Source organism: Desmodus rotundus, chromosome 7 (assembly GCF_022682495.2).
Source record: "Desmodus rotundus isolate HL8 chromosome 7, HLdesRot8A.1, whole genome shotgun sequence".
Classification (NCBI taxonomy): Eukaryota; Metazoa; Chordata; class Mammalia; order Chiroptera; family Phyllostomidae; genus Desmodus; species Desmodus rotundus.
In genome coordinates this window covers 1,508,925-1,525,055 of record NC_071393.1, presented here as the reverse complement: position 1 = coordinate 1,525,055, position 16,131 = coordinate 1,508,925, and the positions used below count along the sequence as shown (strand labels likewise).

The 16,131-nt window shown below is 56.9% G+C and overlaps 1 protein-coding gene and 1 long non-coding RNA gene across 4 annotated transcripts in view; one reads left to right on the top strand and one right to left on the bottom strand.

Annotated features, from left to right (window-relative positions):
* Window positions 1-16,131, top strand: part of TMEM132C (transmembrane protein 132C) — a 158,885-nt gene that overhangs the window by 105,285 nt on the left and 37,469 nt on the right. The gene's annotated exons all lie outside the window — the stretch shown is intronic.
* LOC128781412 (uncharacterized) lies at window positions 6,278-10,243 on the bottom strand. Its single transcript, XR_008427397.2, has 3 exons — window positions 9,916-10,243; window positions 9,586-9,805; window positions 6,278-6,667 (listed from the first exon to the last, which is right to left on the bottom strand). It is a non-coding gene; the product is annotated as an uncharacterized lncRNA (long non-coding RNA).

Here is a 16,131-nt window from a genome sequence, read left to right as displayed (position 1 = left end):
AAAGGTGTGCTGGGAGACAGGGGCAGTGAGTCATCTCTGACCCACGTAGGAATCTGAAAACACTGGAGAATGAAGGGGAAAGGACAGCCGAGGTGGAGGCGGGTGAGCAGGGAGAGGGGGCGCTCTGACCCGGGAGAGTGTTCAGTCATCAGGCAGAGTCTGAGGCGCCGAGGTCCCTGGACCCCAGTCTGGTGGGACGTCCCCCGACAGGAAGGAGAGGGCTCGAGGGCAGAGGGCCACCTGGGCAGGGTTTGCAAACAGTCCACACGCACGAGCAGGAACCAGGAGGGTCCAGGGGAGCCGGCCGGCACGACAGGGACGAAAGATTTAAGGCCGCACTGCCTCCAGCCCGAGCTTTCCTCGGCTCCCGAGGTAATGGCAGTAATGATGTGAAAGCCAGGCATCCCTCTCTGCAGAGCAGCTGCTGGGCCGCTGTCAGAGCCCTACGGGGCCTGCGTCCTGGCCCGGTGCCACCGTGGAAGTCACTCCCAGGCCTCAGGTTCTCTCTTGTCTGTAAAATCAGCCCTTGCAGGACCCGCAGGGGTGAACTGCGAGTTCATTGTAACCTCTGAGCGCTGTGGTTGTTACTTAGTAAGGCTCACGGAACGATACTGTGTGATTCTTATTATTTCCAGCAGCCTTGGGAGCGAGCTCCCCACGCCGGCCTAGAGGCCAGCCCCTGCCCAGCAGGGCCCTGCACTCACCATGGCCGGCGGCTGCCCTCAGCTGCTTCCATGCAGAAGTTCCCATCTAGCTCAGTACCTCTGATTCTTATGATAACCCCACGTGGTTGAGAGAGAAGGCTCTGCCGTTGGAAATCAGCTCTGTGCTGTGTCTGCTGCGCAGCACTGGGGAAGTTACGTAACTTCTCTGAGCCTCCGTGTGCTTATCTCTGAAAGGGAGGTTGGCTCTCTCGCCTCCTGAGGTCGCCCTCAAGAACAAAGGAGTTCTCGTGCATCAGCTCCTTGGCGCTGAATGGCCCTGGTGTTCCCCGGGGAGGCCAAGGTTCTGTGTTTTGGGTCAGCAGTGTCTGACGGTCCTCCCCCGCCCCTCCTCCGGGCCTCCTTGGTTTGGTAAGACTGGTGCCTTACCTGGTCGCGAGATCAGGGGGGCGCAGGGGCCCGATTCCCTTGCAGTCCCCTCTCCACAGAGTGAAAGGCACTGAGGGGCTCTCAAATGGGGTAAAGAGAGAAGGAGCTGGCCCCTACCTCCCCAGAGGGGGGCGGTGTTTCTAAAGAATGCTTGTTGAAGGAGCAGAGGGCTCCTCACCCAAGGGGTGAAGGGTGCAGGAAGGGTGGATGGAAGGAAAAATAAAAGCACACTTTCCATTGTCCATTTACACCATCGGCTTTTTATTAGCCGGTGGCACCAAGACAGAGACAGCGCCTGAAGCCGCTCGCGCAGAGGGAGGCAAAACGCGACAGGTAAGTGGTGAATCAAGACAGTCAGCAAACAGCTGTTGGGGACGATTACATTCAAGGGGTTCCTTTTTTTCCGTGAAAACTTAGTCACATTGGGCTTGGATTAATTTTTCACTGTCTCCCGCTCGGCGAGGGTGGCTTACACAGCCACCTCAGATAGGACTTCGGGTGTGCAGTGTCTTGGGCCAAAACCATGAATGACAAAAAGAGAATAAAAAGTTAACCAAAATCAGAGACCAACTTCAGAAGCATTGAACTCACTCCTGCTCCCCAAGCCCCTGGATTCCTCCTGCTTTGATCCATTTCGGTGATTTTTATGCCGTTAATGCGAGATGAAGAATAAACCCCAGCCGTGTTCGGGGGGAGTGGCAAAAAGCACAGAAGCTGGAGCGAATGCGGCCGGGGCCCCTTTCTCCCAGGAAAGCCGCTCGGCACCGGGAAGGGGTGGGAACGGAAGAGAAAGAAAATGCAGGGACGGAAACACACAGGCATGCACACGCCACGGTTGTCACACCGAGCAAAGACGGGGCACATTCGGACGTTTCCTGGAGCTCAGCCACTTGGGCCGCGCTCGCTCGTGGTTGTCAACAATTAAGCAGCCCGAGCGCATGCGTGGGCCTTCACAGATCTCGCTTTGACGTGCGTGTCGGGAAGGACCGCTTGACGAATGAGTCTGGGGTTCGACTTCCTTCTGGAATCTGGCCAGTTTTCTCCCTGTTTTTATGCATTCGCGGCCAGCCTGGATGCAGGCGGCGTGAAGTTCAGAGGCTGGGCCGGTGCCCGACTGGCGTGGGGGCTCCCCCAGAGACCCCAGCTGAGTCTTCCTTCCTGCTCCGAGATCTTCGGCGCAGGGTCCCATCCCTCACGCTCCCAAGATCGCATCTTACTTGTGTCCCAAGTAGGACAAATGGGGAAGGTGGTGGCCAGTGTGACAGATGAAGGCTGGCCAGGCCTGTTTTGGTTAGAAACACAGTCACTTCCTTGTCAGCTGTGACAAAGGGCAGACTGGGAGGGAGGTTCCTCGCATGCCCCTCCCTTGAAGCACACACTCCCTCCCACCGTCCTGTTGTGGGAGCGTGAGTAGGCTCTGGTATTCTTATTAACTACTATTTAGGGAGTGATAACTTTGACCAGCTTCTACTCGGTTACAGGATAATTTTCCAAAAAATAGAAAAACCAGGACAATCATGACTCTCTTACAAAAAAATGAACATGTCAAAACTTTTAGCCAGCCAGTGATTAATGAGGGAGCCTGAAAAATGGTCTACCATTGAAAGGAGGGTTTGGAAAGCTGAGACGTATATAGGCCGTGAAACAAATTTGTACATGGGTGAAAAACTTCTTCCACTTGGGGGAGACGAGAAATCAATTGTCCCTCCACCGGGCACCATTTATCTGCACGTCTGCCGACAAGAATTATTATGTACGTTGCTGCCATTTATCTACAACTTATTGAATTGTAACATAAATCAAACTTGATGAAAACCACAAACACCGTAGAATCAGATAATAGGAGTGACATGCTCTTCCTCTTTCTTTTTTGGTTCTTTTTCTTTTTTTATTTTAATTTTTGGTTTATTCTAATTTTTGTTTTATTCTTTATTTTCTTTTTTAATTTTTTTTTGTTTAGTTTTTGTTCTGTTATTTATTTATTTTTCTCTTGGAAAAACATGCTCTGAACATGCGTGGCTTCCCAGTGCAGACGCTCAGCAGCCTCATGGTCCTCTTCAGCCTTCACAGTGGTTCCCCACATCGCGTGACCTCCGGATTCCCAGAGGCTGAGACCTGCCTCCCCCATCGTCACCTGGCCTTGGGGGGACCGCAGAATCAGCCGAGCCCCTGTGTCTGTGGGTGAAGAAGAGTGCGCCATTGAGTGAGGGGGGCAGGTCTATAAGGTGTGGTGCCGGGTGCTCAGCAGGTTAAAAGGACCCGTCGGTGACACATTCTCCTGTTTAGTGGCTCCCATCTCTGAGTCCCGCCCCTCAGGTGAGACTGACCTCTGCCTCTGTGAGCAGGCAGTGACGAGCGGCACCACAGCCCTCTGCCTCTGCGTGCTGGAGATTTCTCTGCGCACTTTGCATCCCGTAACTGCCCCGTGGACCCTGGACAGCGGTGGCTGCGGACAGCTTGCCCGTGACCACCCAGCCAGCGGACTGCGGAGCTCCAAGGCCAGCCACCCGGTTCCTGGAGCTCAGCGTTTGCGGTTGCAGTCGCGAATGTGATGAAGATGCTGGGAAGTTTTTACTGTGCTGGGAGGGGGGCGGGTCCAAGCTCCTAAAAGGTGCTTTAAAAATTCACCTCTCTTACGCCTTTTGTTTCTTAGACAACTTTTCATCGAGATCTAATTTACACCATAAAATCACCCTTTTCAAGGGCAGAATCTTTCTAGTACGTGGCAGACTTGTCCAGCCCTCGTCCCTCTAGAATGTTCTCATCACCCCGAAAGGAAGCCCCCACGCAGCCTTCTGTCCTCTTCACCCACCCGCCCCCCCCCCAGGCCCTGGCAGCAGCGCATCCACTTCCCGCCCCTGTGGCCCTGCCTGTTCTGGACATTTCACCTAAGTGGCATCACACACCGTGTGGCCTCCGTGTCTGGCGTCTTTCCCTCAGCGTCATGTCTCGAGGGTCCTCCCCGCTGTGGCCGAGGCTGTGTCAGAGTCTTGCTCCTGCTGGTGGCCGAGTCCCAGTCCACCGTGTGGACGGGCCGCATAAGCCTCTGTGCCTCCCCCGCCCCCCGGCTGTATTGTGGTAAAGTTGCAGATAAAAGTGAGTACACAGGGTCCAGCACAAATAACGCCCCTTTTTTACTACAAAATCATAAGCATGTCATTCTGCAACATACCAGTAGCCCACCCAGGCCCACCCTGTGACATTTTGGGTGAACTGTTCCAATCGAAATCGTCACACCCTACTGTTATCACCCTGCCCACCGCACTCAGGCAGGCCTTGCTTCTGCCGGACCCTACGCTTGAGCACCCAGGGGAGGAGTTGACCACTTACACATCGGGACGTGATCGCCACGGTCAAGTTCATTCACCCGCTGTCACCTGCGCACGTGCGTGTGAGTGCTTACTCCGAGAAAGTCTCACTCACTCACACGAGGCAGTGTTACCACTGCAGCCCCCCGCGCCGGGCACGGCCTGCTCACCACGCGCCCGCCTCGTTACCGAAGCCCACGCCCCGGACCAGCAGCCCTGCGCTCCTGGGAGATCACACCCTGAGGCCCCGAATGAGCCTTGTCCCCCAGCCTGAGAGACTGTCCCACAGAGGAATCGGCCCTCCCAGGGCGTGACCCAGCCAGTGGACACCGGCTCACTCCTCAGCACCCTGCTTCTGCCCTGCCCTCCTGAACTGGCTGCTGACCTGTTTAGGGCTTTGGGCTCCTGTGTTGAGGTCACAGAGAGATCGGTGGCCTTCGGGTCCCGCCTTCACGGCCTGTTAGAAGCCTGGAGAGGCCGCCCTCCTTGCTGCAGACCCAGGGTGCTCGGCGGGGACTTCAGGTGCCCATGGCAGAACCTTCTAAGTGCCATGCGTGACATCTGTCATAGCTGCAGGACATACCTGCTGTTACTATTCAGTCAGTATCTTATACAAAACTCATCTCTATCTTCTGCTTCAGTAAACTTACTTCAGGAGGAAACTTTATATCCTTCCCAACCGTGGAACCCCCAGCGCCAGAGGCCACGGGTGAGAGGCAAACACAGAAATAAGTGCGATCGGATTCTTGGCCCAGGGGGCCCCCTGCTCCACGCTCGGCTGCAGCCTTGAGACCCTGCAAGGCTGCCCCGCCCCTGAGCGCCCCAGGAGAGCGCTCCTCTTAATCCTGTCTTTTGTCAGAGCAGAAGGGTGCGTTTGAAGTTGGAATGTAGGTCATGCCTTGAAGCCAGCAAGCTGCCTGCCTCCTGCCTCTCGACTGGGGAGCCCCACTTAAAATTATCTTGAGAGCTACCTGCTGGATGCCACTCTCCCGGGAATGGCTGGGCAAGCAGATGGCAGGGGCTTGCCCTGGCACGCAAGGCCTCGGCGAAGGTCACTGTCGCCGTGAATTCCAACTTCTTCCTCGGGCAGCGCCCCTCTCCCCTCTGTCAGCTCCTCGGCGCCCACTCCTGACTGGCTCTTTCTGGCGTTTCCAGCAGTCACACCTCCCCTTCTCCTTCTCCCCCCTCCAAAGCCCTTCCCACCTGCAAAGCCTGCTTCGTACCTGATTGTGAATTATCAGGTGCAAAGGGTCTCCCCAATAGGTTCTTTCCTCCTCTGTTGTGGCTGGGAAATTTTGTTTTCTTTTTCTGTTTTTTTAAATAATCAAGACAGCTATTTAGAAAGCAAACATATCATAGAAAGCATTACTCCAAATAGAAATAATGGGGGCGGGGGATATCTTTAGGGGATCATTGTTACCCCCCCTTCCCTCCACCAGTTCGGCCAGTTTCCTGGAATCTCTTCAGTGGAATCCTGGGGCCACACACAAGGGGACACAGTGGAGGAGACAGGCGATCCCTGGGTAGAGGGCGTGGCATGGTGAGGGGCGTGGTAGGATGAGGGGTGTGGCCTCTGTCCAGGGCTGGCTGCAGTCTGTGCCCACGTGAGTGGCACTTCGCTAAGTGAAGGCAGCAGTTCAGGCAAAGACACTGTGAAGCACCATGTTCCCAAGCTGTGAGAAAGGCTCACGGAGATGCGAGTTCAAAACCCACCATAAGCACCGGCTGTGGGTCTGAGCCCCCTGAGCCTGTGGACGTGGGGCAGCAAGAACGGGGCAGCATGGGCAGGGCGCCCGAGTCGGTCACAACGTTGCTGGAATCCCCGTTCCGAACCTTGTCTCTCCTTTCAAACTGCACGAGGACGAGAGAAATGTGGGATTGGCTGATGGCAGCGAGCTCACACGACGTCCAGGTCGGCGATGCAGCCCTTGGCGAACCCGGCGTCCCTCTGCGAGGGAGGAAACTCCTCCTGTGTTGGCCACGCGTCGTGGGCGGTTTAGCAGTAGTTCACAGCCAGCTTTGCCTCTCCTTTGAAGAGGATCCTTCCCAATCCAGCGGTTAGAAAAAGAATCCCTGCTCCTTGTCTCTGAACCCCTCTGCCAGCCAGTCTTTAAAGCGCAGAGGTCACCGTTCCGACGACCAGCCAGGACATCAGACACGGCCGGGCCCCAGCCGGAGTGCACTGCAGAGCCAGCAGCTGCTGTCCATCTCCCCAACTTCTCATCTTCTCTTTTTAGGGCGTAACACGAGGCTGTGGTTCAGGGTGGTCTGAGAGGCGCCAGGTCATGAAGGGACGCAGCCAGGACACAGAGAATGCAGATGTCGCCTCACGTGCCTGGGGAGATGCACCGGGGGCGACGGGTAGCCCGGGTTCGGCCCATCGGGGAAGGGGTGAGGGGATGGAGCTGAGGGCCGGTGGGGTGTGGGAGGCAGCTGCATTCCGGGGTTCAGACCCAAACAGGTGGCTTCCAGTCCACATCTCACTTCTGCATTTTCTGCGCAGCGCCGCCTCCTGGCCACGGGAGCCAGATGGCAGGAGGTCAGGGTTAAAGCAGCAGGGTCACAGGTCTCAGTGACCACAGGCTTTGTTGGGGACACAAACATCTAAAAACAATGTCGATCCCCGGCTGGTGTGGCTCAATGGATTTAGCACCAGCCTGTGAACTGAAAGGTTGCTGGTTCGATTCCCGGTCAGGGCACAGGCCTGGGTTGCAGGCCGGGTCCCCAGTAGGGGGCGTGTGAGAGGCAACCACACATGGATGTTTCTCTCCCTCTCCGCCTCCCTCCCTTCCCTCTCTCTAAAAATAAATAAATAAAATATTTCAAAAAATAAAAATAAAGATGATGTCACAAGTGTTGGCAGCCCATGTGCCAGACACAGGGTCGTAGCGAGAATATGAAAGAGAGAAACAGCCCAACAGAAAAGAGCAAAGACTCTGAACAGGGCGTTCACAGAGAGGAAATAAAAGTTTCTGGTAAACTTAAGGAAAAACGCTCAGTGGACAGGGGAAAGGCACGTCAACACACGTGTAGCAGGAGTGCCAACTCATACCCCCACATGGGACTGTCAGCTGGTACTGACTCTTTGGAAAACGATCTGGAATTTTCTACCCAGTGTGTGGGTGTTTGGCTCCTATGAGGCAACAGTCCCCCTTCCTGTGGTTACAGAAAACTCGAGACACTTATAAAAGGGAAAACGTGGAAAACAACTGTCCATCAACAAGGAAATGGCCAATTAAATCCATGCCACCGGCTTCCACATGTGTGATTTGTGTGCCCCTAATTATACATCATTTTTGCATATGCAACGAATGTACAATGTTAACAGGTTACACAGATGCACTTGTATGCTGCCATATGCTCTGGACCCTGCACATCAGTGAGGCATTTTTGAAAAGGAAACAGACAAGTGACCCCCTGGGGGAAATATTTAAGACACGAGACACGAGGTCTCTCTTATGCAGGAAACCCGGGTGTAAAGGAGCATCCCCCACTGGGAACTGTGAGCCAAGCACTGAAGGAGGGACATTCCAAATGCAAGAGTTTCTGTCAAAGCATCAGCCTACGGGGGCCCCTCCCTTCACCAGGAGGCAGCCCGGGCCTGTCCCCGTGGTCTCCCGCAGTGCTGGCGGGACGGGGGAGGTGTGGGCCCACCGAGAGCCTGCAACTCAGGGAGTTTGGGGTGAGCATCTGAAACCATGAAAACGCCATCCAGGCTGTTCCTGCCATATCCTCCAGCCAAACCCATCGCAGGGCCAGCCTGGGTTTGAGGGCGGCTGGCTCACCGGGGCTGAGGCCTGAGCTGCCCATGGCTGTTGTCTGGTGTGCAGCCAGGAGAGAGACGGTGGTTGCCCTTGGGGCCCTGACTCCTTGAAGCCCAGTGCCCACAGAGGTGGGGGGACGCATGTTCTAGGGTGCCACCACTGACATCTGGTGCAGTCTCCTTGGACAGCACCTCAATGGTGGGCAGATTTAAATGCCCCAAACCCATGACCCCATGGGGTGTGTGTGAGAACGTGGCCTGCGGCCCGTGGCCTCTACACCTGGACATCTGTCACAGCCCCGTCCGTGACAGCCTGGAAACAACCGGCTGAATAAACCCAGGCAGTTCCCTTCCACGGAATATTATATAGCCATTTAAAATGAGTTATATCTGTAGCCACTGATCTGGAACGTTCTCTAGGAAATATTGCTAAGTGGGAAAAGAATGCCAGGGACCCAGCCATGCGTGTGGCGCCCGAACGTTTGAGGGTAAAATATGAAGCGAGTGTTCAGCATCCAATTTCATGGGTGAACCGCGAGGCCACTGTGCGCGGCGGGACGGGCGGGCCCAGTGGGACGCATGCAGTCCCCCGGAGCTGCCAGGTCCCTAGTGACAGGAAGTGCAATGTGTGCCGGTGCCGGGGCTGGAGGAGGGGACTCTGTGTCTAGTGGGGACACGGTGGAGACTTTTCGAGATGGAAGAGTTCTGGAGACCTGCAGCAGGGGTGGTTGCCTGAGAATGGATGTGCTTAATGCCGCTGGACTGTGAGCTTAACGGCCGAGACGGTCAATGGTATGGTATGTGCATTTTACCAGAATTAAAAATGAAACAAAGGAATATGTTTGTAACTGGATAGCAGATCTCCGGAAAGCTCTACGATGGGAGGGGACTTGAGAAATTAAGGGTCAGGGATGGGAGAGAAACTTTGTTTCACTGAGTTCTTTTCTGTAGCGTTTGGGCTGTTACTATGTGCGTGCTGCGCCACAAAGTATCTTTTTAAGTGTCCAAAAGATGGCAAATAACGGAAATAGCCAAATGTGCTTTAACAGCATGTGTTATAAATATATAATGCGCACTCGTATGTAATTTGTATCATACATTTGTATTAATGTGTTGTTTATATAGTTTGTGTCTTAAAGACCTGTTTAGCGGTGTATATTTAGCAATCTCTGACCTACTTTGCTAGACCAGACGTTGGCTCTGTCGTGGTTAAGAGGATTATTAGCTACGGGGAGAGAAGGGATTGGACTTGTATTTTTCCACTATTACATAAGCAAATACAACCACCCAAGTGCCGACTTGACCTAACTCTCCCTCCGTGATGTGTGAGACTTGACCCGTGTATCTCCCTGGGGTCTTTTCCCCCTTTCTTTTTCGTCCCTCGTGGCAAGAACATTGTAGCAAATGTTAGAGAGGAACTAACCTGAAAGAGAAAGGGAAGCGGATCGGAGGACACGTGACCGCGAGTGGGACGGACAGACCAAGCTGCGGGCACGCTGCATGGACGGTCCTGGGACCCCTGCACCCCCATCTCCTCCTGAGGGGCATCTCTGCAGCCATGTTCAGGTCCCATCCCAGCGGCCTGTCCACAGCCGCAGTGGCCTTGGCATCCCTCAGAGTGTCCAGGGCAGCCGCTCGTCTGCCTGTGGGTGCAGAGATGGGGGTTGGGGTGGGGAGAGGTGCAGGACCAGGGCCCTGGAGACCCCGAGTCCAAGTCTCTGCCCCTCATTTCACTCACTCAGACAACACTCACAGATTCTTTAGCCCTCGGAGGGGGAAGGGGATGGAGGTGGCGTCTCTCGGTGCCGAGACCGTTTCTCGTGGTGGCAGCGTTCCCAGTAGGTGCTGGCAACAGTGACCGCCGCTGGCCAAACACACCTCAAAGATGGTTCCCCAAGTCCCACGTCCAATGACCTCATTGGTGTGGAGGCCACGGTGACATCCCATCGCTGAGTCTCTTTCTTTAGGGACCATTGAGCTTGTGGGTCCCGGCCGTACCATTCCTCATCACCAGGCAGTGAGAGGTCTGGCCCCTCAGGGGCTCTGAGGACTGAGTCTTCCTGTCACGAGCCTGGCTCTGCAGTGGGGCACTCTGAGACACCGGTCGTGACAACTCTGTGATTCTCATGTTTACCACATCCCTGCCCTACAGCAAGCAAGCTCCCCCTCCCCCTCCCTCTGTCCCCCCCCTCCTGTCTTTCTCCTTCTGTCTCTTCAATTAACCCGAGAGAAAGCTCTGTGCCCTCGTTGGGCTGGAAGTCTGGAGCTTTTCATTTTCGAGCCAGTCCCGTGAGGCATGTGCCGTCCCCGCCACTGCACGGGCCTCCGCGTAGAGAGGGTGTCTCACCACTGGCACATGGGATTTGGGACCCACGTCCCGGGTGTATCTGGCGCCTTTGTGGGGACTGGAGGGAGCCAGATCTGGGCTCAGGTCCGGGTTCACGGATGAGTCAGGTCCGTCCTAACTCCTCCCTGTGGGCCGAGTAGAGCCACGTGGTAGGGGCAGCGTGGGGACTGGGCGGCCACCGTGTGTTAGCCCCCAGTGCGGCGCACACGCACCACAGACCCAGGCCCGTGTCTCTCCCCCCATGTAACCCGCCAGCGTCCAGCTCACTACACAGTTATAAGGATGAATGAGGACAAGCTAGGGGCCGACGCAAACCATCTCTCACTGCCCTGGGCTGCATCCCGGGTGCTTGAATCCCCTCCCCCACCCAGCAGTGGTTCCTGCCTGCCCACGGAGCCCTGCAGGCTCGCTGCTGCTGTGGGACAGGGACCGGGAACCAGAGGACAAAGAAGTCCAGCCCAGCGAGGCTCTGCCTCCCTCTCCAGGCTCCGGTCGTTGCCTCTCTGGGATCAAGCGTCACCATTTGCCAGGATTAGTGCCGAGCCAGCTGCACGGTTCTGCCCAGGTGCCAGCAGGGTCCCCACAAGCTGGGAGGCTGGGCACAAGGAGAGGCACTGGTGAGGTCTCATTTCAGCTGCCACCTCGGGAGCAGGTGCTCAGTGCTCAGTCCTGTGCTACGTGCTTCCCATCGTCATTAGCATTGTCACCATCGTTACCCTTGTGGGGTATGGTCTTCCGTGTCCAGGGGAGCACCGTGGTCACCAACCCGCTCAGCCCGCGGCACGGGGAGCCCACCTCCAGGAGCTTACTCGAAGACGAAACTGCAGCCTTCACACTGATGTCTCAAAGGCTCCGGTTCCTTTCGGCATCTTCACTCTCCCTTCGGCAGCTTTCAAGACACCTAAAAATGGCTTTTTCTGAACTGGAGGTCCCCTTGGATCCCTGGCCAAATAGTTCCGGTGGCAGTGCCTCTGATGTGGGAAACCGCCCTGCTCCCCCTGATGGCCACCCCCTGGCTCGGTGGCAGCCTCATCCTTCCCCTCTGCCCACGACAGCGAGGGTGGCTGGCCTGCCCACGTTCCTCTCGGCCCCTTCCCTGGAGAACGAGGCGGGGAAACAGTCTCTGATCCCCTGTTTGTTTTTCCATCCACGACACGCTCTCCTGATGCCGGTCCCCCGCGGGCTCTGCCGATGGCTCACAGGGGACACGTTGGTTCGCGCCTCTGCCTGCTTCTCAGGCGCAGCCCGCCTCGGGGTCAGGACACAAGGAAGCTTTTTTTTTTGAGACCCAAGAGTGAGATGTCACTTCCAGATCCCTGGGAGGAGGTGGGGACAGCCTCTGAAGGCCCCACTTCCCAAAGTGCTGGCCACGGATGTGGAGACCACGCCCACGTGTGTTGGAGTCAGTGTGTAACACCCGGAGGATCCGGACTCCGAGCACACCCTCCTTTTACTAAAGGAGGAACCGAGTAGCCATATCATGGGGCTGGGATCGACGACATCCAATAGGAGGACAGGAATGATTGACATAAGTTCTCCCCAAAAAGCATGGTCGGACCCCCACTGCAGAGCACAGTGTGGGGCGGGGCACCCATGAGACCACCTTCCCAGCTCTGGTGAAACCCCGCCTGCGGGCAGAGGACGCAGGAAGGCCCCTGGGATGGAGCGGAGCCACGGAGATGCGCAGCGTCTGCATCAGTCCCGCTCTGTCCCCTCCTGTGTCTTTAATGAAATAAGTGGGGAACTGGCAGCAGGTTCGGGGGCTCCTCATGGCAGGTCGTGACCCACCATGGACAGGGAGCATTCACTTCTGTGTCCCTGGCACCAAATGACAGCCCCTGGCACGTGTGGGGACTTAGAAACGGTTGGTGGCTGGGCGGAGGGCTCAGGGACGGAGTGGACCCCACCTTCTAGTTTATAAGTAAATCCCCCCCAACCTAGTACTTTTAGTGGGAGTGTTGGTGCTGCCACCAGGCCCTTCGCCACCCACTCCGGCCGCTGACTGTGAGCGGGGCCGCTGCACAGGTCATCCAGCCCCTCCTCTGCATCGGTGGCGCTGCGCGGGGGCGTCACACTCAGCGGCAGGCTCTGGAGCAGGGCCAGCGGCTGCCTCCAGTGACAGCCGGAGAAGGCGACCTTGCAGCAGTGGCCCCCAGAGCGTGTCTTCCCTGGAAGGTCTCCAGTCGGCTCCGCTTTCCGTGTTCCTCTTGGAATGCGTTCAGCCCTTCTGGAAAAGCTGATAGCTTCCAAGGATGCTCCTGCCCCCCGTCTGCGGCCGAGCACTGACTCCTTTTCCCTCCTGGGGGGAGATTAATGGGAGCCTGACTGGAGGCGGGAGAGAAGCGGGTGCATATCAGGAACTCGGACCAGGAGTGCTCACTCATTCATTATTCATCCCACAAACATGCACCGAGCCCCTCCCAGGGGTCAGCGCCACGGTGCATCTCGAGGGTCTGACCGTGAACAGAACGACGTCTTCGCTCTCGTGGGGCTTGCTGCCGAGAAGGAGGAGGCGGGTGGTGAACCGGGTGCTGACGAGTGTGCAATGTGCTGTGTGCTGATACCGGCACAGCAGCGGCTGAGCTGAGGGTACCAGGGCGGATGCTGGGACGGGCCACGGGGCTGTCGGGGGGTGGGGAGGGGCGGGCTCCAAGGCTCCGAGGCCCAGGGAGCGGGGGTCTCTGCGTCACCCTAGGACTGCCAGGGCGGAGTGAACTGGAGAGAAGATGGTACAGAGAATAGTATGTTCCGTGGGGGGTGGAAGGGGGGCCAGGGGGCACTGTATTGTGAGGACACGGGAGGTGGCCTGGGGCGGTTGCTCATAGACAAGTTACACCAGTTCCACTTCCGTGGTGGGTGTTGGTGCCGTTGACGAGCCCCAGTGAGCAAAGAGTGCCCCTGCCCTGGCCGGGTGGCCCAGTGGGTTGGGTGCCGTCCTGTACACCAAAGGGTTGCGGGTTCAAGGATCAAAACATAACAGTAGACTCAACCCTATTCCTTCATCTGACATACTACCTGGTTCTCCCTGGGAGCAGCAAAGCTAGCGAGCAAACACAGATGCCAAGTTCACAGAGGCATTTCAGGTCGGAGCTCGGTTGACTCGGAGTCCCCAGCTCAGCCCTATCTTCTGCAAGATGGATCTGGAGGGAAGGGCCATCATAGCACCGGAGGAGACCTGTGGTCCTCGGATGTCCTGCTCTCTACAGCCTCATCCGCAGGCAGGTAGGATCAGCTATTGGGCACGGTCATCGCTCAACGCCAAGGTCTGTGAGGTTTCCGGGTCCCTACCCGGTCTCTGAGGGACAGTCCCTGACGTACCCAGTGCCCTGTCCCCTGGCCCCCTTTGCGGGAGACCACAGCCAGGCCAGGGTGTGTCTCAGTTCTTCCCCAGCTGACCCGGACAGGGTGAACCTTCCACTGCTTGCCCGCCCTGCGCACTCAGGCCCCGAGGGCCGGGTGGAGATGCGGGCAGGCCCTCAGAGCCCCATGCTCCAGCACCCCGGCCGATTCTCCCTGCTTCTGCCACATTCCAGCAAAGTCAACAGGTGGCCCTGGGGCTCCCCAGGACTCAAGCAAAGAGCCGTGTTGGCCAGAGCCTTCATGAGTCACCTATTGCTGTGTGACCAACTGTCCCAAGCTTACTGTCTTCAAATAGTTATGATTTCTCACAGTAAATAGGGTGATTTCCCCACCGGTTCTCTCCAGGCTCCCACGTGGAGCTAAATTTATCTGGCACAGTAGCTTGGGGCCAGGGTGGGCGGTCCTCTGTCCCCCCACATGATCTTCCTTTGAGTGTCTTCACGGCCAGTCGGATCTGAAGGGATGGACTCAGTGCTTCCTCCTGCTGGGAAGCACCAAGGCCATGCTGGGGGGCCACCACCGTGGATGCAGAGCCCCGCTGAGCGGTGTCTGGGGCCACACCTCCTCCACCCAGACCTCGAAGGCCTTTGGCAACTGTACCTCCTAGAGTGTGACCCACCTGAGCTAAAATGTCCGCTCCTTGAGAACGGAGACGGCACACACTCCTGGTACGTCAGGTCCGAGGAAGCCCCACGCTCTGCAGCAAACCTGCGTGGAAAGCAAAAGCCAGCAGGAGCGCACGACGGAGCCCCCGCCATGTGGCCAAGGGACCTCTGGGGACGTGGTGGGGACGTGCACACGGAGGGATCTGGGAGGACTGGAAGCTTCCAGGAACTTTCTCCCCCACCATCAATAGCACCACTTCCCGTGTCAGGGACAGTGGAAAATTCGCTCTGGCACCAGCCAGGGCGTCCTGTCCAGCGCCGCTTCTGCCCCAGGTTTTCGTCCTGAAACTTCCCTTGGCTCTCACCCACTCTCTGCCTCCTTTTCCCTGGGAATGTTGAGGCATCTTTTAAATCCCTGCCCCCAGCATCACGGCAAGGAGAGATATCTGTTGCTTATCACTTGCGGGGCCACAGGGATCCGCTTCAGCACCACGGACAGCTCTTGGCGATGGAGAGCCTTGGGGGGCCCCATGGGGGCCGTGGGAGGGTCTGAAGAAGCCAGCCCTTCCCAGAGATGCCCGTGTCCTTTGCTTCATGAAATAAACAGGAAGTAGAACGAGTAAAACCAAGCCTGGCCCAAACGGTTCTGTCCCCCTGGAGCGGCTCCCCCTCATGAGGGTGGTCTCTCCATTTTGTGTGTCCCACTTCTTTCTGCAGGCATTAAGCGGTCAGCCGTGGCTGGTGACTTTGGAGCTGAGCCCCATGACATGCTACAGTGGGGGCTGGGGACACCCTCGTGGCTTCTCAACACACCCCCAGGTCCCATTTGTTTACGGGATGAGGTCCGACAGCTAAGAGGCTCGGTGAGCTGGGTTTCGAGTGCTCCAGGTTTTATCGTGGCTATTGGCAGAATTTATTTGCTTTGGAGTAAGAGCCTTTTTTAAAGACACTTTTGAAGAAATATTTTTACTGCAAGAAGTCTACACTATTGATTTAGCAAGTGGTGGTCCTGAGCGGTTCTCCAGAGTCACGTAAGGGTTTAAATTCCTCCTTTTTTTACTCCAGCATCAGGGCGCCTCACAGGCTGGCACGAGAGCTCCTGGCCCCTCGCGGCAAAGGCCCTGCCACGGTCCCGCCGGCTTGGAGAGAGTGGGAGGCGCTGCCCTCCGACGGAACCACAGACACACGTGTTCTATTCTCCGTCCCCGTCTGCCAGCATAGTGCCTTCATTGTGCCGCGCCATCGTGTCTGCCAGGGACAGCTGTAGAGTGACAGCCCTGAATGAGTCCCCATTCACAGGGGACAGCACAGAGTCCGCATCCCTCCTGGGGCTCGTGCGCAGGGAGGGGAGCGCCTGGCCCGGCCCCAAAGGGCCATGTTTTAAAGGTGGCTTTAGGCAGCCAGAGCTACGGCCCCGGAGAATGAAGTAGGACAAGACCTGCTGGAGACAGCAGAGCTGATGCTGTTGACATTACCTAGGGCCAAGCTCTGCCCTCAGTGTGTGAGACTGACCGCTCGTTGATTGCCTCCTCGTTTCGACTCCGTGCAATGGGGAGGGCTCAGGCCCCCACTCTGCAAATCGAGAGAAGGAGGCAGATGGTCCAGATGCCCCTCCCTCACTTTCCGAGGCAAATCATTCCCTCTTGAGCTGGCGCTG